At 35.8% G+C, this 23,787-nt stretch overlaps 1 pseudogene; it reads left to right on the plus strand.

Moving 5' to 3' along the window:
* The first annotated feature begins 2,352 nt into the window (after positions 1–2,352).
* The window catches only part of LOC149152954 (pre-mRNA-processing-splicing factor 8A-like), a 112,168-nt pseudogene continuing 90,733 nt past the window's right edge, over positions 2,353–23,787 (plus strand).

Here is a 23,787-nt window from a genome sequence, read left to right on the forward strand (position 1 = left end):
ATCATAAAGATCTTCAAGTTTGACCATGGATTTAGGTATAGAGTTTTCCTCTGGTAAATGCTTTATTTGACGATCATGGTCATTCTCATCAATAATCTGGTCATCATAGGATTTCTCAGAAGTTAAGAAATTCAAAATTTCTTTGTCATGATTAAATACCCACCAATTGGTGACATTGTTTGGAACGGATGGTCTAAAAGTAAATTTGACTGAAAACCTATCAGGGTTGTAATCCTCCAATGGAAGGAGCTTAGAAGCAACATTGGCTAGTAAATCAGCTATTGCATTCTAAGATCTAGGGATGGGAGAAATATTAAATGCTAGAAAATGAGATATGAGGTCTTGAACCAAGTACTGATAATGCTTAAGATGTCCAAAAAGGAAATGGATAGTATTCCTTGCTTGATGACAATCTCAGAATCACCAAATACTTTTAGATATTGAATCTTCAAGCCTATTGCTTTATAAAGCCCTTGGATCAATGCCTCATATTCAACAATATTATTTGTACACTCAAATTCTAGTCTGCATGAAAGCATAGTTTTTCCCCCTTGGGACTAACTAAAATACATCTTGCTCCTGCACTTTCATTTGATTTTGATCCATCAAAATATAAAGACCAAAATACAGGCTTATCTATAGTTTTATTTACAATTTCTTTAGCAATAGTAACACACCTTGTTGTATCTATATGAGAAAAAATTTCTGTCTGCGATGTGAAACTATTAACAAAGAAAGGTGATGATTGAGCATTAAAATTACCAAAGAATGATTCGGCTGAGTAATTTTCGAGAATGTTATTGTTGAAAGCTATGGGTTGATTTTCCTGCTTAAACTCCATTATAGTGTGAGTCATGTGCTTCTCCCGATTGATATTAATTTGATTTGGTTTCCCTTCATAGGGAAGCCACATATGCGACCAATCAATAGAAATATATCCATGGAGTTTCTCAGACCAATCCTTGCTTAAAATTAACCCATAGAACTCAGGGATTTCATCAATCAGTATATCAATTCTCTGGACTACTCTAGGATTAGCTGACAACCTAATGGTGACTGAATTAATCTCTCCCAAGGCTTGAAGCTTAGTTCTATCCAACTGAACAATATGCACTACAGATTTTTGGGGCTCAATGTTTAATTTTGAGCAAACCGAGGTTGGCATTATGTTTGATGAAGCCCTGGAATCTATTAAGTAGTTTTGTAGATTTCTATTGTAGATTTCATAGGTTAAAAGAAAAGGAGGATTATGAGAATTAGATCTATCTTCGATCAAAAAATTATCAATAGCATCTACTCTATCTGATGGTGGCTTACTTGTTCCATTAGTCGCCTTGGACAACGCAACATTTGGAAGAGGAGAATAAGGTACTGCATTTAATTCTATGAGCAACAATTTCTGTTGATGTTTGAGTTTGCTAAGCTCAAACAAAGAGATATTCACTCTAGTTTTCTTCATGTCTTCTATAATGTTGTAATCCATAGATTCAGAGACTACGAATGTCTTGGATGATGAGGGTGGATTGGAAGATGATGGTTGATTTTGATTAGGCAACACTGCATATTTCTTCATGGGAGATTTATCTTTAGCAGTAGGGCTTGCATTTTTCTTCTTTTGAGTTGGTTGAACAGGCTCTGCATTAACTTTAATTCTAGTACTTATTGGGAGAGCTTCCTGTTCGCTTTCATTATTAGAATTGGGTGAAATGAAGTCCCACATACCATGACATTCAACAGCATCTTCTTCTTCTGTTTCCTTGGATGACAAGACTGTGTCTTCATCCTCATCATTATCTGGATCTAATTCTGCATTAGATATGGCATTAGGTGGTTTTGATTAAGCTCTTTTAAAATTCCTAAATGGCTTTTTAGTGGAGGTCATTGCTACCTGTTTCTTTATTTCTATCATTTCACTAGACATAGTCTTTAAAAAATTTTTCAAACCCTCCACATCATATGGATCTTTAGCCACTTTCTTCTTCGAATCATCTTCAAAAGTAACCTTTTTTGACTTTCTCTCCTCAAGAGTGGTTTTCTTTTCTAAAGCGATAATACGTTTCTCAACGGCGATTGCTTCTTTCATATTCTCTACTAAGGTGGGCTTTGCAGCTCTGTCAACGAAGATGGCTACATTTGAAGGTAAAGCAGAAATATACCATGCTTCCAACTTCTTCACTGGGTTTAGATGTAGCAGGAATTTTATTTAAGATTTTATTAAATCGTGAGTTGACATATTTAATGGGTTCTTTTGATTTAGGTTTAAGATTGGAGAGATCATTGATTAATGTTGTTTTGGACCTATCATCTCCGAACTTAGTCAAAAACTACTCTTGGGAAGCATTCCAACTAGTAATGGATCCTAATGGTAACGAAAAATACCATGATCCAGCTGCTCCTTGTAATGTGTATGGGAAAAGCTTCACAACAACGTCTTCTTCTGCTACTCCGTTTAAATTTGTTGACAACGTAAAGTCGTTTATGTGTTCTTCTGCCAGTATGCCGATATCTGGATTAAACTTTGGCAACCACTTTTCAGGGTGGGATGGTAATTGACTCAAGGGTGTAGGAATTGCGACTACCCATGGGTTTGTCCATGGTGTTGGTTGTGGTTGATTTTGTGCCATTGTTGCACTAACAACAGAAGAAAGTGAGGATGTAGTTACAAGTGGTTGGGTAGAGGATGTTGAAGTACCTGTACCCTGTTGGACAATGATATGAATTTTGGGAGTGGATGGTTGACTTTGCAATGGATTGGATGAAATGGATGATGATGATGAAAGAGTCTCAGTGTCAGACTCTTCAGGTATCTTCCTATCTCTTTTCCTTTTAGGCAGAGGAAATTCTGTTGGTTCAATACCAAGATTTTCACTTCGTAATCTTGTAAGAGGCTGAGAAGGAATGTATTGCAAAGTCACACTGCCTTGGGATAACTCTGAATTTTCTTGAGATATTGAAAACCCTTGAATTTTATGAATTAATGACTAAACTTCAGAGGGTTCAAGGGTGGAATTTTCTAATATGTTCAAGTTTTCATCACCGGTTGTTATCTTTTCAACTTCTCGCTTGAAAATTGGAGATTTAGAATGCGAGGGATAAGTTGGATGAGATGGCGAGGGAGATTTACTCTCAGAATGGGCTATGGGTTTAGATTTGCTCGCCATTCACAGTTCATGCCCTCCTTCTAGCACCAAAAATGTTGATGCCTCTAAAATCGTTGCATCAACATTGGGGAAAACGACCTGGTCCGAACCTTAGTGCAGCTCCTTTTCTATTTGGTGTGGTGGCTCCAACTGGATATAATGGGACCAGTTTCCCAGTGATATATGAATTTATGGGTGAGTGGTTTGTAGTGTATAATGAGAGTGATATGTGTTTTATCTTACAATGTGAAAATATACAAATATAACTAATCTACCTTGGGTACTATTTTAACAACATGATTCTTGATTGTTTTTGTTAAACAAATAACCATAAAGATGACTTATTGATAAAATAGAAATATGCATTCATATGATGATTACCTTGTTTAAATAGTTAAACAAAGTAATAATAAAAACATTATCGCATTGAACATAATATATATCACTGACATACATATCCAAATGATGACAGTTCTAAAACATTAAAAAATATAAGTTAAAGAATTGCTTAAAAACATATATATATATATATATATATATATATATATATATATATATATATATATAGCAATGGAGAGAAATGTTCATTCACATAGAGAAATAAGACAAAAGAAGTGATAATAGTACCATATGCATTTGAATTCTCCCGATGTAAACAACATTCAGATTCTGCTTTCCTATTTTAGAACACCTTCACAAGATGCAAAAGTGCAAATCTTATAAAAGCCTCTTCCACAAAAATGTAAAACTTTGGTCTAGCTTTTGATAAAAAAAAAATATTAGAAGTATAATAGTGCAACTCCCAAGTAAAGTTTTTAATACAAAGTGAGGATCCTTTCTAAATACATGAAATGGTCTTAAATACTAAAAATAACAACTAACTATCAATAAAAATTGCTATGCACTATTCTAATTGTAGACAGTGAAAATCTGGGATTCTTTATGAAAATAGCGGCGCAATGGCAGTTGAAATGAATTCATTGTATTGGCTTCTTTTCTTGTGATTGCAGCTGAAAAATTGCGAGCATAGGCTGGATTTCTAGAGGTTGACTCATCTTGGAGTGTAGTTGAGTTGTATAGGTGGCATCGGAGAATTCGGAGATCATGCAGTTGATTGCATTTGAAAGACATTTCATGGCCATTTGTTGGCTATGTGGCTTGAAAAGGAAAAACCAGAACATTTCCCATGTTAAGTTTTAGATTCCTCCAATCTGCTTTTCCCTGTGGGCCGGCTCCTGTTTCCATTGTTGTTCTAACAACTTTGCTTTTGGGATTTTTCCTGGAGAGCAATCAGTGATCAAATTAGACATATGCAAACTGTTATTTATTAATTCGATCAGACTATTCGTTGCTGCTCTGCATCTAAACGTTGCTTTCATCTTTCATTAACTGCGTCTCCCATTCGGAAAATAGGATTTGCTTATGCGATTCGTGTATTCTTTGTACATTGGTAGCTATTCCTTCATTGGAATCTCGTCAGGATAGAAAATTGGTTAACCTTTCATCTGCCTTGTCTAATTCAAGTCTGGCATCTACCACCTTTTCAATCATTGATGTAGAAATATCGCATAAGGGGTTGGCCAATGATATATTGTGGAAAATAATATCCAATTGTCGGGACAAGGCTTTTGTTATTTCCAAATCTTATGTTCTGAATTCGCTTACCCGTGGATAACCTTTATACCTTTCTATTTGTTCTTTCATTTGTGCGATTTGTTCATCCTTTGCCTTCTTTTCTTGCTCTCTTAACATCTGAAGCTTGCTTAATTCTTGAGACAACTCCTGTTGTTTATGAAGATTCTTCTCATTAATCCTCTGCTTTTCCAATTTCAACTGCTCTTTTAATTGTTCATTTTGTTGCCTCTATTCTATTAACTGTTGTTCAAGATGATTTATCTTTTGTTGTTGCTCTGTCGATTGCACCTCAAGTTGGGTAATCATCTGATCCTTTTCCCTCATCAGATGGCTAACCTCTGTGGCTTTATCCATTTTTGCTAATATGTAGGCTCTTGCGAATTGAGATAGCTTTGTTAAATCCTCAAAGGGATCGACTTCTACTTTCCATACCATGTTCATCATCTCAACCTGAGGAGTTGAAAGAGGACTTTGATCAATTTTCCCCTTCTTCCTCTGTCTTTTAACTACACCCCTATGCTTCAAACTATAGAAGACATCAATAGGTGGTATTTCTTCAGTTTGTAGTACAATCTCCTTAGTGGGATTCTCAGGAATAATCTCTATGTCCTGCTGAATTCTGGGTAGGCCACTTGTTCCTTCAATCGGAACTGTGATAACTTCTAGCTTTTGCACTGTAGGCATTTATGGTGTAGTGAGCTCTTATGATTTATTGCTCTCATTCCCTGATTAACTTAGGATCAATATGAATATGCGTATCAAGTGGCTCACTAGTTCCTTCCTGTGTCTACAGGGGTCCCCTCCTTCTCAGGAGTCTTTTCACTAATTTTCTCTTCAAAATGGGCTTGTGATTGCACCACAGAGGTAGTATTTAACAAGTCCAGAGGTAGCGTTTCCAATCTTTGTGTCCTGAACTTATAAAATTCCTATAGTCCCTCCACTCCCAATTTGATTTTTGCCAGTTGTTTCACCTGAGAAAATACCTCGACTGAAGCAAACAAATCATCATAAATATCCTTCTCATGTTCAAACTTGGCGATTTTGGCCTGAGAAGTGACATTGTAGGCAACCGATTTGGAATCATATTGCCTTTTTGGGATGATTGTTAACTTTAACATTTTTATTTTCTCGGCTTCCTTTTCTGCATGTTTGAAATCATGCAGTGTGAAAGCACCACATCGAAGGGGGAATGAAGGCCACATATGCTTTTTAGACTCCTTTAGGTTCCTTGATGTCCCTTCTACTGTTATCTGATATGCCAACTCTCTGGCAAGTAACTTATCCGGGACATATAAGGGAAGGACATGTGGGTCAGTAATGTTGCCAAAAAGTCTAATGTAGGTGAACTTTTCTTCACCAAACCAACTACCAATTGTAGTTTGGTGGACAGAGGCTTCCTTAGATAATTGAGGAGTGGGTTTATTGAATATGTCATAATACACAGGGACGATGAAACCATGACAGATTCTATAAAGATGATCTTTGTAATGGGCTTTCCACAATTCCTTATGATAGATATGAATAGGATTAGGGTCCTGTGGAGTCCATTTCCATCCTAGAATGGGGTATTGAGAATTGAAACAGATAGTGTCCAAAATATAGGCACTCATATAAAATGGGGGTATCACCCGGGTAGTCACGAATCTGTTTTTCCTATAATCAAGTATTTGGTTGGCCATTTTATCAGACAAAATGGTTGCTCAATCCATGAAAAAAGAATTAACTGCAGCCTCCATTAAAGTTACCATCTCTATAGAAAATTTGGCAGAATCATGCACTCCAAAGAGTCTGCACATCATTGCACCCGCATAACAGTAAGGAGATGGTCGAGAAATGCCTCCACTGTCTGATAGGGTTTGATTCGATGGTGTTTTCTTTGGCAAAAGCCTCCAAAAATGCTTTGTTATATTGCATGTGCGGTTTAGGAAAATGGTACATTTTTTTGATATCCTCTGCTCTGAATGAGCCAAACATTCTCCCATTGGCCGTAAAGAAAGTCTTGTCTATGATATTGATGCTTTCAATAACCCATCTAACCAAGTCATTATAGGGTAAAACCTTGGCGCAGGCTGCTATTCTATGAAGAATGGAGCAAGCCAAATCCTTAAGAGTATTTTCTGACTTGTTAGTGGAATCAACTGTTGCCACTATTTCTTCATTCTCCTCCGGATCTTCAGCTTCCAACAAATTGTATATATTCTCCCATGAAGCTTTGCCTAGACTGAGGCAAGTAGTATCTAATATCAAGACCTTCTTCACTGGTTCCTCTTTTCCTACCACAGGGGCCTTTAGTTTCTTTGATTTGTTTGTCATTTTAGCTGGATTCATCAACTCAGACTTGCTCTGCAAAGGAAACAAAAGAATGTAACAGAGAAAAACCTGTTCAAAGCCAATGCATAATACAAAGATTAATGATAATTCAAGTGTGATAAGCAATATGAACTCAAATATTACCGTGGATGAAATCCTCGAAGGATTCAACCTTAACTGCTCAATTAATGACCACCGTAACTGCGAATTGTGGTAATTAAATGTAATAATAATATGTCGCATCCGCACATATTACTTACGATCTCTTAAAGTGGATCCCTTGGCTTTCCCAATCAGCGATTAGCGAAAATCGTATATCGTAGATCGGGAGGTTCAAAGGTCAAGCTTAAGCTATTACCATAGGTGGCTCTGACCACGGTAAAGGTGAGAGGTATCATGAGGAGGCGGGATATTCAATAAATCGTTTGTTTTTTGCTTATTATTGATTTAAGGGTTAACCCACAATCATATGTTTAACAACCTGCTATCGAAAAGCACACCTTTCCTCTATGTAATCCATCGGCGTATTCCAACAGGGCTTTTGTTATGTGTTTCATGGTATGTGCGATGGCTGATTGCGATTGCATTATCGCATCGAGAGTTTGGCATAGACCTTTGGATTGCTTTATTGTTCAACTTGCAATTTGTGATTTCCAATAGCATTATTGCATTGGAGATTTTCCAATGAGAGTCTTTGAAGCATATCCTTTAAATAAATGATGTGACATATTATTTTACATTTGTTTCATAAAAAGGTCTTGGATGTCTTATGTGGTTAAATCCAAGCTTGCAATTATTATTGAATTATTGATTTTAACTAAAAGGGGCCCCATTTCATGTTAAAGTTTTGGATAAAAAATTTGAAATGGGGAGGGTTTTTGTATAGCAAAACACTACCACAGCTATATATATGAATTTTCCTATCTATGTGCATTATTTCATCATTCCACACTAATTAATGTGTCATGGACTTATGTGGGGAATAATTTTACCTCATTCAGGTTTCCATAGGAAGGCACCTAACGAAACATTGTTTGAAGACGAACAATGTGAAATTTGTTTGGATGAACGTAATAGACCTGCTACATCAGCTTATCTATTATAAGTTTTGCAAATTCTCCTTCTAGTTGGACTCGATAGAGACCTGAATCGTAAGTGTTGGAATTTGGTTCAGAATACAAAGTAACAATGGATGAGCAGGTGCATACGCCACCTTATAACCCTTCAATTTCACCCAAGATTGAATATCAACTAGGGGCACACCCCAACCAACCGGCTGATGAATTTCCTTCCTCAAATAACCCTTTCACTAAACTCCATTGCAAATGGATCATCGGTCCTAGGAAGGAAGACCTTGCGCGACTAGTTTTTTTGGTTTTCTCTTTACCCATTTGCTAAAAGTGTATTGAACCATCTCGTGTGAGATGGCATTGAATTTGTAGGGCCCCTTCAAGAAATTTCTAAGCATGGAAGTGCATATGTTGGCATAGGAAACCTAGGTCATTCCCGTTTCCCTCCAGAAGGGGCTTCCGCTATTGCCGCCATAGATCCCATCACAACAGGCATTCTACTATGTTCTTTATCTATGCCTATACACATTGCCCTCCATAAGAGGTTTTTTGGTGTCATCACCGTAGATCCCATTGCAAAATCCATTATACGCTTTTATCTCTCTGGGCCTATACATGCTTCCCTCCATAAGGAGGCTACTTCCATCATTGCAATGGATCCCACTCTAGAAGCCATTCTACTTTGTTCTCTCCATTTTCATGTACATGTTGCCATCCAGAAGGGGGTTGTTATCATTGCCTACGTAGATCCCATTGAAAATGATCTTCTATATTATGTTGCCTTCTCTCATCCCACTCATTCTTCCCTCTGTTCTCTCTATGTGCTTGTACACTCTGCCCTCTAGAAGGGGGTTGTTGCCATTGCCGCTGTAAATCCCATTGTAGAATCCCTTTGAGAGAATTTTGCATTCCCCTTCAATTTGTGTTGCCTTCCCCTTCAATCATCCCACTCATTATGCCCTCTTTGCCATTTATGCCCTTTAATCATTCCACTCATTCCTTTTAGCAAAATACCTCATTCCTTTTCTACATTTTATGAGGCCCATCAAATAGCATAGTTCAACATTTGATGAGGCCCATGCCAATATTAACATCATCTAATATTGAAATAGATCTTCCAAAACCTCATTGCTCTAGAAACAAGAAAATGAACCTTTTAAGTCAACAACTTACGCAATTTGAAAGGTAAGGAAATTAGACAACGAGATTCACAAGGTTCCATTTGAAAACATGAAAACCAGGTAATAACAAATTTGATTTATACTCAATTCCTTGGCTGGGGACAAATCAAGTCTTTCAGATGTCACATATAAGTAATTAATATGAATAAAATGCCGAGTTTCAATAAATGCAAGAAAATAGATAAGTTTTTTGCATCTCATGGGTCCATAGGTGATAACACAATCCCAAAAAGAACATCTAATTTGACAATCACTCCATGACAAATATAACACATGTAGTAGGAGTCCACTCTAGAGATAAATCTAACCCAAAAAGCCAAAAATCAATTTTATGAGTGCTGAAAAGGGCACCCAAGACACCACAAAAGGTGTCCAAGAAAGTAAGAGTCATCTTCAAAATAGTTATTAGCCTTTGTAAACCATCTAAAAGCATAATAATGTTGATGTTCCTTATAATGAAACTTGCCTCCAACAAGTAACCCAAGGCATCAACAATGCATAAATATAGATAGGGCACCAAAGGATGACCCTATTGAAGCAACTTTATAACACTATCCGTAGGGATAAGGCTTTATGACAAAACGAGGGCCAAGGAATTGGTTAAAATATCACTCATTATACCCACACACTGTGAATCATAACCTAAGCACATAAAGGTATCTTAAATATGAAAGAATAACCAACTCAATCATAGTGTTTTCTAAGTCAATCTTCAAATTAAGGTAATGTTTCCCTATCTCTCTGGTCCACTCCATTGCCTCCTGGGCTGACCTAATCCCTAGACAAACCTAATCCACTTCGGTCACACTACATACTTGGAAACTCACCAGATCCTCAAAGCGAAAGCCTTTGCCACAAATTTGTAAGCAATGGTAAGAAAAGTAATAAGATACTAACCACCTATAGAGTCTCTCATTGCATTCTTAGGAATAGGCTTCATCAACCCATAATTAAGACTTAAGGGACTCAGAAAGGAACCTAGAAAAGAAAATTCTACATCTAAACAACAAATATGATCCGCAATAAAGTCCCATGTGAACTTAGAAAATTCATAAGGCAAACCATCCAATCTTGAGGACTTTCCATTTTGCATAGAATTAAAGGAAGCACATAAATCATATGTCATAATAAAATGAACCAACATATCATTGTCCCCAAAAGTGACCTTGCAAAAGATTATCATGCAATAAGCATCTTGGGCAACACCCACACTATTTGTCAATGAAAAAAGAGAAAATAAAGACAAAGGGATACATATGTACAATATATAAATTCCATATATAAAACCCCATCTCCACACTTGTCTTCTTTGCACTCAAACATGGTCATGTCCCCCCTAAAGATGCATTAAGTTGTCAACAAAGAAGAGGCCATCCAATTCCACAACTATTCTTGCTAAAAGCTAAGGATAGGGGCATAATAACTATAAAAATGTATCACATGGTCCTAAATCAAGAACATGACCCAAACGCACATGCCTACTGAATCCAAACCACAAGAAATCACATGATACTGCAAAGACAAAGAAAGAGAAATCACTATGCCTCCACTCCCCTGAAATTGCTCAAAATTCCTAAAATGGGCCATTCCAACAATTTCTCATTTTCTTCTGAAGCTACAAACCAAATCCCCCTAGGTTAAACAAATAAGTCTATGTCAACATGTTTACAAGGGATATCATCCACAAATGTGGGGAAGCATCCCTTGGATTTCCCATGATATTTTCCTTTCAAAAAAATAATAATAATGACTATATATATGGGGTTTGTAATAGTTTCAAGTCTCATTACCAAAGTGGCACATTCCCATGTTGGGATTCCATTCCTTTGGAGTGTAGGTCCCCAATGTTATAACATCCTCCTTCACTTTGCCATTAACATCACTAAGTGGTTTTGGTGTCATGCCTTGTGGGCCCTCTTTGGTTTGTGGTTTTTATCTATGTGATGCTCATAAGAATTGTAGGTCTTACTACTACAATGCAGTATCCCTATGTTGGGAGTCCATTCCACATTAATAACTTTCTCCTTCCTCCTATGATTACTTCCCAGTAGCACAAATGTACAATATATGAAGTCACAATGTAGGTATCCAATGAAGTTGGGATATGAAGTCACAACACACGCCTCCAAGGAAGTAAGGATGGATAACTAATTTTATTGCAAACTATAGTGTAAAATAGAATGGAAAGAACATGTTTTGGAAAGTGAAAAGAAGAGGGTAAAGTATCATCCCTAGATCTATGAAACAAAATCCCAAAAATAATGAAATATATCATGGAAACATATACACCATAAATAATAACAGTAATGAAATAAAAATGCATGACTACCAACCTATGCTTTCACAAACAAATAAGTTTGGTCAAATAATATATTTAGAGTTAACAAGGAAAATGTCACCAATATATAGATGATTCATGGGAACATAGACACTGCAAAGTTCTTCATCTCCACTCTCAACCTGCATATGACAATGGGAGAAAAGTAAGAACTACCTTCCATACAAATTGAAATAATATTTATTTAAACTATAGCACGCCAAAATACATTGCATGTTTACCAATAAACATGGATTTTTATTTATGACAATAATGATAATCTGCAAATACATATCAATTTATAGATATGCAAGAAACATTTCCATCTACCACTCAATTCCAACATTCACGTGGAATGCTTCAGTATTATCTCAAATTCAAGGATATCTAAAGCATCTTCAAGGATATCTAAAACATAAGAAACAACCTGAAGGACAACTGATGCGGTAATAAAACCAAAGGCATATTCCCCTACACGTGGATGATAAATAATTGCAACCTCTTTAAAGGCCCTTGTGTTCTAGTATGCAAAGAATAAGCCATGTATAAGCTTTAATTTTTTTTACTAACAAAACAATAAAAAATTACCACCTTATCCACAATCATAAATTCAACTCTTCAATTAATAATACATGTATCCACAAATTTATTGTATTTGACAAATTCATATCTCATTGAGTGGAAAGCTAGGAATCCATTATATGCCAATCTATGGAAAAGCTTCAGAAATTAAATAAAATATATTTTTTGCAATATCAAATAGGTATAAGAAAATAAAATTACCAATATTTAAAACATGAATGCATACTTTCTTGATATTTGACTATAAATTAGATGAAAAAGTTATTTCCTTAGTGTTAGTGATCTAGCATTTTCCAGACATGATACTTGATTATACAATAAAACATGTTTCTAAAATGTAAATGTGCTAAAGCCTAAAAGCAATGCAAAATACCACATCATGCTTGTGATTCTCAAATTCAAATGTAGACATGCACATGTACCTATTAAAAGGGAGTTAAACAATTTAACATTACAATAACATGTTTTTAAAAAGCCCAATATATGATGTCTAATCTCAGGAATATCTAGAGAAATGGTATTACTTATTTGCTTTGAGATTGAGTAGATATGTTTGATAAGAGGCATTTTCTTTATGAACCATTTTCCAACCCAGAGGACAGAAGCTCCCACCTATGAAGATACAAGTAAACTCGTCAAGAATATGAAGATACAAATAAGCACTCTTAAACAACCGACCTTTGTTTGGAAAAAAAAATTGGTTTGTTTCTACACTAACCATTATTATGGTAGGCTTCCCAAATATGTGGATTTTTAATATGTTTCCATACATGTTCATTAATACAATACCCAAGAAATATTTTCATTATATCTGAAATGCAAAACAACATGAATAAATAAATTGAAAAACAAAAAAAGTAATATGGGTGCAACAATGCAGAAGTACGGAGAAATAAATTTGATATCTTGAAATTATTTTTTGAAGGAAGGGAACACCATCAAAGGTCTTTAATGGAGAAACACTTTCGAGAGCTTCTCCAATGAATGGAAATCTCATGCTACCAATCAATAGCTTTGATTTCTCTCCTAGATTTCCTTCACAAGTTTTATATTTCAACACACTACACATCATTACCTCTGAATTTCTAAAAAATGATAGATTTTGACAAGTTCCCCACTCCTTTAGTAGCAGGATCGTCAGCAGTCCTCATTTTAACCAAGCGCCACCCATTGTCTATCTAGTAGCAGCATCTGAAATGACTATTTTAGGTCGAATGTTACCTTATTCTATGTGGCCTAATTGCCATATTTTCAAGAAATAAAAATCCACTGGCCCTGAATGGCTTGCACTTAAATGAAAACATAAAAAGACTTAGAAACAAATTTTCAATCTGGAAATTACAAAAGAAAATAGGCACAAACCATTCATTACTGAGAATGGGCATTGTTCCCTGCTCCAGATCCATGTTTTGGGGAGAACTCATTAAGAAACAGTGTTCAAGATCCTAGTCAATCCATTCATGGAAGTATAACCTTTAGAAGTGAAGCCCAAACACCCAAGTAGACCCTGTCTATAAGGAAAAAAACCCTGTATATAAGGCAAAAGGGACTTTTTCTTCAGCTCCTCATATTTTGTCCTATTGGAAAATATAATGGAGCTCGTGAAGTGAAATTGGCATCATCCTAACAAAATTGGTAAAACTTCCCCTGGATTGAGGATTCACAATACAATTCTTCAATCCTCCTACCTCTTACTTGAAATTGATTTAACATTGCAACTGTTTAAATCCTTCTAGTGCTTTTTCCCTGAATTTGAACTTTTCTTAGTGGGTTTCAACTGCTTATATTTCTCAACACTCCCGTGCTTCTTGGATTACTTTGCAGGGGCAATAGATAGACCCCAGAGCCTATCCTTTCCCTAGGCCTGTCCCTCACTGGCACTCCTAAACAAAAGGTCCTTCAAACTCCACCATTTTCTCGCCCTAGGCTTCTTAGGAACCAAACTCTTGACCTCCTCATGACAAGTAGGTATGCCCTTTTCCAGTTTTGATGAGAAAAAATCCTCGGCATTTGCTTTTCGAGGCTCCTCATACCAGTGGAAAATCCTCATCAGTAGTGGATAACGACTTGGTGTGCCTTGAGTGGGATAAGGAACGCTCTAGACCCCTTCCTTTCTTCCTAGCCTCGTTCACGGATGTCATAAAGAGATCAAAATCTCTTCCATCCCCATCCCCACTCTGATTTACCTTGGTAAATATTGCATAAGCCTCCTTGAGAATCCTCCGCCTACCTTTGTCTTTCCTCCTCTTCCACCCCTCCATGATAGGCGATCGAGGTGACCATGGGGAATGCATTGACCACGAGTTTGAAGAAGCATTAAATGACTTGAAGCTCCTCTTATTACCATCATCAGATTTGATACCCAGTGACACCTTCGCAGGAAGTTGTAGCTGAGGAGGAAGACACAACGATCAAATATTTCCATTACAGAAGAGCTAGTCAGCCATACACAATAAGCCCTCTGAATTCAACGCTCCATCCACCACTATGAACCATGCCTGAACTCAAAATCATCTCCACTAGAGCTCCCAATAATTCTCTCCTTACCGGAAAATTATTCAAAATAATCCCCCCTCCATTCTTTTTCAGAATACCAGGCTTCTCCTCCCACACGAAGGGCACTTCAGATCTAGTAGACTTGGTGAACTCTAACAAAATAGCAGTTGATCGTGTTAGGCTAGTGGATGCACTGAAATAAAACCCTCCAAAAGGATATCCATTTCCTCTTCTAGGATTGGATGGCACACTCTACGTTGTGACTGTTGAGAGCTATTGACAATGCTACAAATCCTCAACCATTGAGGCTTCTTCATAGGCTCCTGTGAAGCTTATGGGGAATCAGAACTTTATGTATGCATAAAGTGACAATGTTGATCATTCAAGAAACTTCTTCCATTGTGTATGCCTCCTTGGGCATGTAATTTTTTCTGTAGAACATTAAAAAAATAGTAATATTCATTTTTCTTAATTGTACAATATAGAAGTAAGAGTGTAATGGTTTTAAAATTTAAGAGAAAATATTGAATACAAGTAAAACTATTAGGGTTTAGAGGTACTTGTTTATTGGTGGGCTCAAATTTGGTTGGTGTTTAATTTTCAATTTCTTCCACATTGTATATAGAATGTTAATTTCTTAAAAATAACAATAGATGTCATTAGAGATTGACATCCTTATGAGTGTGTATACTAAGTCCAAATGAGATTTATTAGGGAGATAATTAATACTTGTAATTATGATCTTATTTGGATTGAGAATATTACAGATCATAATTACAACCTACAAGTAAAATGTCTTTAAAAATATAATTTGATAGCATAACATTAATTTCTTGAAAAATTATTCCATTTAAAAATAATGGCATCCATATTGGTGCTCAAATGCAATAGTTATGTATCTTGGAAATTTATGATACAAAGATTAAAGACGGATTTCCATAAATGCTATAAGAAATCAAGTTGAATATAGTGAAATATTCCTAAATACACCACAATAGTGCATAAAACAAAAAAATAATTAGAGGAAAAAAATCAATAAGAAAGGACTTTAAATGAAAAATTTATGTTGATTTCAAATTACCAACCCTAAGGGGTGGGGTTGGGATAGGTGGGGTGGGGAGAGAGTGGCTAGAGAGTGAGGGTGGGCATTGGTGGAAGGCAGCAGGAGAAGGGGGTGAGTGGGAGAGTTCATAACATTAGTTTTTCAATGAACTTTGATTCCATCTTGCTTCACATGGGTTCATATGATAACCCAATAGATGGAAAAGGCTCATTCCAGTTAAGGGAATTGTATGGACTTGATCCATAAAAATAAAAATTGAAATGTAATTGTCCCATTTGAGAAGAAGCCTTGACCACGCTAAGGCTCATTCCAATTAAGGGAATTGTATGGACTTGATCCATATATTTTTTTTAAATGTAATTGTCCCATTTGAGAAGAAGCCTTGACCACTCTACCTTAGAACTGCTTCTGATCTAGGTGTCATTCCTGCTAAGGGAATTCCTAGCTTGTTGAAATTTGTGTTACTTCCTAGCTTGTTAAAACATACATTGATTCCACCATATATTATCAATATTTTTGCAATGTAACTTAAATATTTTGTACTTAATTATCCTCCTTATCGAATTACTTAATCTCTCCAGGTTGCATGTTGACTAATGAACAATGTAACATGCACAATTACAGATTTTACATGTGTCCCATTTCAAAATCTTAAGAAGACAATTAGAGGTAATGAGGAAAATCACATGGAAATTTTGATAATTTGGAATATGAACAAGGATATATTGTGTTTGTATGAAAAACATGACCTCAGTCTAATCATTGAGCAATAATTGGATCCAACATGAATGGAAACTAGCTTGAAATTTTACATAGAAATATTATTTGGAATGCTCACGTCAAATTCAAAATATTTGTAGAAGCATTTATGTGGACTCATATTGTATCAATCTTTGCATCCAAATCTTGCTATAGTTCACATTCATTGCCCTATGTTTCTTTCTTATTTTGGTTCTCTAATAGAATGGAAAAAATTTATGGGATTGTCAATTTGGTTAGTGCATAGAAATTGGTTTACCTTGGGCATGTGGCATGCTAAGGGCTTCACTTATGGATGGATAGATAGTTTGGGGTGCACATATAATGTGTCTAATCAAGATGAGGATACAAGCACACACATTGCATGATAGATTGAAACCCACTTCATGGATAGGCACATCATATGACACACCTGGATGAGGATTTATAACACACGTCATGTAATAGATGAAGATGGGCTCATGGCATTGAGTTTCCACTTAATCAACCTATAGCATATGTGTTTGTAGGATACTAAATAATAAGCCTAAATTCAGTAGACATTGATAAACACCTCCTAAAATCCTTTCACTAAATTCCCCTTCTCAATACATCATTCTAATAAAATAATTCTTATTTTAGTAGATTAAAATAAAAATATGTTTACATAATCATGCATATAGCATATGTGCCAGAATAACCCCCAACGTACATATGATTGATAACAAGTTATGGGGCATGCAGGACCCTCAAAGAAATCTCATAGGAAACATTAAATATAGCCCAAACAATAGGTAGCCACTCATCAATCGAGAAAACCAGACATGCAAACATGCATGAAGGAACCCTTAGAAAAGGGTGCATCTATCAAATTCCTAAACATCGGGAAACCACTTATCAATCTAGAAAACTAGGCACGTAGGTATAGATAAAATAAAATGTTTTTGACGATGGCATTGAAAGACACAAATTCATTTTGTAGTGCCCCCTTGTTTTGTATATTTCTCACCAAATAAGATGAGTCTAATATTCTCTTCCTCAGCAAAGAACAACTGTCATTGCCCTCTCCATCTGATAGAATGAACCTCACAACCTTTGGAATCTTCACCACGACAAAAACTACAACTGAATCCACCTCCTCTGACCATATTGCATTGGATTTCGATAGAATTCTTGTAACAATTCATTGATCACTGGGAAGAACTAAACTCGGGTCCTCTTCACAATTAGAATTCAGACCTGTCACAATGAAAACATTACAAGTTTTTGAAATTTTGGTCCTTGAGGTAAGACCTTGGCCCAAAGGTCTAATCTGAGGTTTTTTTAAGGAGGAAACCATCGTGGGAGATTCTGGGCTTTAATCTGAGTTTGCAGAGAGACAAAATTAGTCACTTATGTAGGACAAAGGAGCATACATGGGCTTGATTGATCCCAACTTTTTGGTTGCACTAGTAAAGGATTCTTAGGTCCTTCTAGGGCTTGTTTTGAGATCATTCCCATGAGATTTTTTGAGGACCAAGTGTAGCAGGTCTTGAACTTTGAGCAGCAAATTTTTTTATCGAAGTCCTAGATAGATATACCACCTATAATCACTTAAGCTATATTTTTACAAATTCTACAACTTTGTTCAAAAACAACATTGGCCTTTAGAAAAATAATAGCTCCCCACATCCTAGAATAAAGTAATTTATAGAGAATGGAATCATAAGATAGGAGTGCCCATAACTGTAACCTATTAACAAAGTTAGACAATCAATGGGTTTCCAATCTTTGTCCAGGTTATATTTTTATGCAAAGTTGTAATTAACATCCTGAATCCATTCATAGGCACATTATGAATTTAGTTTAGGGATATTAAAACTAAAGAAATATAATAAACAATTTCCATAAGATTTGGTAAGTTTTTTTTGGCAAATGCCAATGTTAGCATGTTCAAGCCATAATTATTCAATCCAACTTTTTCCAAAATCGACCCTTTCAACAAAAACTACATTGATCCTTACTAAGAAAAAAGATAGCTCTAGAGATCCTCAAATAAATAAATTTATGGATAATGGAATCATAGTAGAAGGATGCTTACATATATATGCTAATCTCAAGAGTCCAACAAAATCTTGGGTTTGCCCATCTAACTCCCTAGGCATACTTTTATGGAAAGTTGCAAATCACTTCATTCAAAAACACATTGTGAATTTGATCCATGGGTAGAAAAACTAAACCAAGTGGTATAAATGAGTTCCAAAATATAAAAATAGTGTGTTTAACCAAATATGAGCACACTATCTGAAATAACTTGAGTCATGGTCTTGCAAAATTGGACACTTTGTGAAAAAATTGCATTGATATTTATAAGCTAAACTCTATCACAAAATATCTTCAAATAGTACAATTTTAAACTGATGGGATCATAACAAAAGGATGCTCCTAGATTATTCTATGTATTGTTTTGATAAGCTAAGTGTGCAATGCCTTCTGGGTTTATAATAAACAATCCTTAAATGTGGATATATGTAATTTTCTACGAGTTCATCACCTCAAATTTTCTCATCAATTTCCCCCTTTAAATAGGTTAGAATTCTTGCATTCTTGCATTCAGTATAGCTACTAGCCCAATAGGTGCACCCATCATTGTAATGATCACACACATCTCATAGTACTTACACACAACTAAGCATGGGAGCTGAGCTAAAATTTGAATGGTCCTCTCATACCAAATTTTGTGAGGTCCAATTGGGACCTCATACTAGAGAGAGTCACAAACTATTGTTCGAAATTTTTTTATTATCAACAGGTATGTGAATTATGGAATTGAGGTCCATAATAAGGTTGAGACCAAAAAATGTGGTCATTTAAGGCCTCAAGAGGTCCCACCTTGAGCATTTGCAAAATAAAATATTTGTTTGCATCAGTAAGAGTAAGTAAGGATCTGAGGCGCATATCTACAAGATGAGGATTTCTTTGAATGAATAAGAGAGCATTGCAAAGGATTCATATTGAATCTTTTGTGATAGTGAGAGGTGGTGTGATTATCTTGTGTAAGGATTAATCCAACTTTACTTGTATTAGGAATTCAAGTATGAACTCTGGCATTGGTAAGTATGAACTCGAGAGAAATTTACTCATGAACTTTAATCTCAAGAAATATGATACCAATAAATTTGGACTTGGGAACTATGAGAAAACTTAAACCAATGAGAAATTAAAAAAGACATATATATCATTCTCTTTGCCACTATGACTTCAAGCACCTATTTTCGGGTATCAAAATTTCCACTCTACCTACAGTAATTTATTCACCCTTTCCTTAATAGTCACCACTTGCAGAAATGGAAAGCCAAAAATCCTTCGCCCTTCTTCATCTCCTTTGTCGATGAATCAACGTTGTTTCAAATGAGGTGAGATAACAATTCTTTACAACTTTTTTTGTCACTTGCAATAAAGTGGCTCAATGAGGAATTTAGAATTCAAGGCATTATTACCTTGAGGAACAGAGGCCAGATATCCTATTTCTCTCCACATACACCAACAAAAAATACATACATCATGTCAAAGTTGTTTCTTGAAATGAAAGAGACAATCATTGTTACATCCTAACTTCCATGAGTATTTAAACCAATTTAGATGCAATTACTCTGCATTATGGTTCTCATTTCTCTACCATATCAAGGCATGTTGTCAACTATAGTCCACCACACTTTACAAAACAATTATTGCACATAATCATATGCTAGAATAAACATCCAATCAGGAGCAACATATGACTATAAACTCCCAACTTATAAAATTGATCTTTGCACCATTTGGGAAACCAAATACTTCAACCTATAGTCCTAGAGTGTCAACTTTCATCAATTTATGGATCCCTATTCCATTGTAAAATGACATATGTCTTATTGTATAACAATTTCCCTCAATACGGGTTCCAACAACCTTTTCTTCTGACCTTGCAAGTTGTGAGAGTGGAGGTAAAGCCCTATGTTTGAGAAATAAAATCTTATCTCTATAGCATAAAAAGATAGAACAAGGGTTGGTGGTGTATCAACAATATTTCTAATATCTATTGGAGGGAGATGATAGCCATTGTAAAATGAAGTTTCATCATCTTTCAAAGGAGGGGTTGTTGACTTATCATAGTCTTATATATTTCATTTCAAATTATCCTAGTGATCATAACTTGATGTCTTGTTTGCACTGATTCCTAGGCATTCTCTTACATATTTAATTTCAACAAATATACACAATGAAAAGTAGGCATCTCAAAGTAACACTTCCATTGAGTTTAACAACTATTAATAACTAAGAAAATCACACGGAGATGATATCTAAATTTTGTCACCATGAAAATAACTACAACGATCCCTTTATTTTATTTCCAATATGAAAATATACTTGAAATAAATGGGTCGGAGAAACCTAGTGGTTGAGCTCCCAAGACGTGGTCTTTAGTTCAACAATCCTTCCATTGGGAAACAATCTTACATGTTAGCCTCCTTATTTGACATGTCTAGTTGTATCTTCCTTTTTTAACATCCCAGTCATATGGAGATTACACAAGTTGCCTCTATGTTCAATCAGCTAGGGGAAATGGATTGATATTCAATGCATACTATCTTTAGAAATTGGTCTCTGTTAGCGTGGGTGTGTTATGGATACGCCCGAGACGACTTCTAGTTTGTATGCAGCTCCACATATTATATTATGTTATATTATATTATATTGAATACAACTCTCTAGTATTCCAACAAAATAAAAATCAAATATCCAACACAAATCCTCTTTTCCTTACAAGTCAACACAACAACATTCAATTTTAATGTCTAAATTTAAGAGACAATCTACCTTCCAAATCCTCATTATTCCACCATAATAAAAGTGAAATAAATATAAAATATTTGAAGGCATACAATACAAATCCTCATTATTCCACCATAATAAAAGTGAAATAGATATACAATATTTCGAGGCAAACCGTACAAATTGTTATGCCCAAATTTGGGAAACCATTCCTGTTATGAAACCAACTCAAGAAAAGATAGAAAAGAAAGATCAACGCCATAGAATTCAGCCTCTTCGAGGGGGCAACCTCCTTTACATTACATAAATGAACAATTCTTGGATGATACAAATGACAAAACCTCCTTTCTATATATAGGAGTCTAAGGAGTCACAATATAATCCAGCCGACCTAACAATAATAATATAAAGCCACAAAAATAACAATAGAGGGATTCTATGGGGCACAGAAATAACAATATGGGGGTAATAGGGGCACAACAATATAAATAAGGGGTATAACTACAATAGTAATGGGGTAATCACTAGTATTATAGGGACCCAACATGCCCCTCTCCTTCAAAAAAGTGTTGTCCTCAATGCTTGAGCCGTTCTGGATACTTCTGCATAAAATTCTCATCCTCCCATGTGGAATCTTCAGCGGATAAGTTCTTCCACTTGATAAGATACTCTGAAATTGATCGATTTCGTAGCTGTCGAGTTCTTGTTTCTGTGACTGCTTCCGGTTCCAATATAATTTTTCCTTCCTCGTCAAGTTCTGGCAATATTATTTAAACATGAAACATGGAAAACTGGGTGCAATCGAGAAGCTGCAGGAAGCTCCAATTTGTATGCCATAGTACCAATCTTTTCCAACACCTTGTACGGACCATAATACTTTGGTGATAATTTATTATCCTTCTTAGCTTGCTTTAGGGACATTTGCTTATATGGTTGTAGCCGTAGGAATACCCAATCACCTACATCAAAACTTCTTTCACTGCGATGTTGATCTGCCTGTTGTTTCATTCTATTTTGTGCCAACACGAGGTTATCCTTTAAGAGTTGGAGGACTTGTTGTTGATGTTCGATGTGATGTTCCACTGCCTGAACCTTAGAATTTTCTCTTAAATATGATGTGATTGATGGTGGTTGGTACCCATAAAGTGCCATAAATGGGGTCATTTTTGTTGCTGTATGGAAGGAAGTGTTATACCACCATTCAGCCAGAGGCAACCATTTGACCCATTGTGTCTGTTTATCAGATACAAAGCAACGAAGATATCCTTCCAAACATTTGTTTACTATCTCAGTTTTCCCATCAGATTGAGGATGATAAGATGAGCTATGAGCTAACTGAGTACCAAGACAAGAAAATAATTATGTCCAAAAATTTCCAGTGAAAATGGGATCTCTGTCACTTACAATAATCTTTGGGTTTCCATGTAGCTTTTGAACTGTTTCCATAAATGCAGTAGAAAATGTACTGGCTTTAAATGGATGTGATAATGCACAAAAGTGTGCATACTTGGTAAGTCTGTCAACTACCACCATGATGACACTCTTTCCCTCAGACTTGGGTAAACCTGTGATAAAATCCATTGAAACCTCCTCCCAACGTTGGCTTGGAATGGATAAAGGTTGTAATAGACTCGGTGTCTTAATTGTTTCAACTTTATTTTGTTGGCAAACCAAAAATTCCGCCAAAAACTTTTGAATATCTGATTTAAGGCCATCCCAAAAAAATTCCTTCTTAACCCTGTGGTAAGTTTTTAAAAATCCTGAGTGCCCTCCTAAGGGAGAAGTGTGCAATTCCATAAGAATCTTTTGTTTTAGCTGGGAATTCTTACAGAGGTATAAGCGATCTTTGTACCATAACGAATCATTTTTCCAGCTAAATGTATCAGAAGTACTGGAATCTTGTTGTAGCTTTCGAATAAGTGCCCACACTTCTTTGTCATTCTTCCATTCCTCCTTTGCTTCGTTTATCCAATCTGGTTGGATAATAGAAATGGCACACAACAATGCTTCCATATCCTCATCCTTTCTTGAGAGTGCATCTGCCACCACATTTTGCTTCCCTTTTTTGTAGATGATTTCAAAGTCATAACCCAACATCTTTGTGACCCACTTTTGTTGCTCTTCAGAGGATAATCTTTGTTCTAAAAAGTATTTAAGGCTATCATGATCCGTTTTTACCTTGAAGTGTCTTCCCATTAGGTAGGGTCGCCATTTCTTAAGTGCATGGAGTATTGCCAACATTTCCTTCTCATAAATAGCTTTGCTTAAAAACTTTCCCTTGATTGGACGACTTTCAAAAGCAATGGGTCTTTCATCTTGCATTAGAACAGCACCAATTCCATTTCCTGAAGCATCACATTCCACAATAAAGGTTTTTGTGAAGTCCGGTGTAGCTAAGACCGGTGCTTGGCACATTGCCTCTTTAAGATGTTTAAAGGCCTTTGTTGCTTCCGGAGTCCAT

Source organism: Pinus tabuliformis, chromosome 9, assembly GCF_031772625.1.
Source record: "Pinus tabuliformis cultivar Carrire ecotype Pingquan chromosome 9, CPIR1, whole genome shotgun sequence".
Taxonomy (NCBI): Eukaryota; Viridiplantae; Streptophyta; class Pinopsida; order Pinales; family Pinaceae; genus Pinus; species Pinus tabuliformis.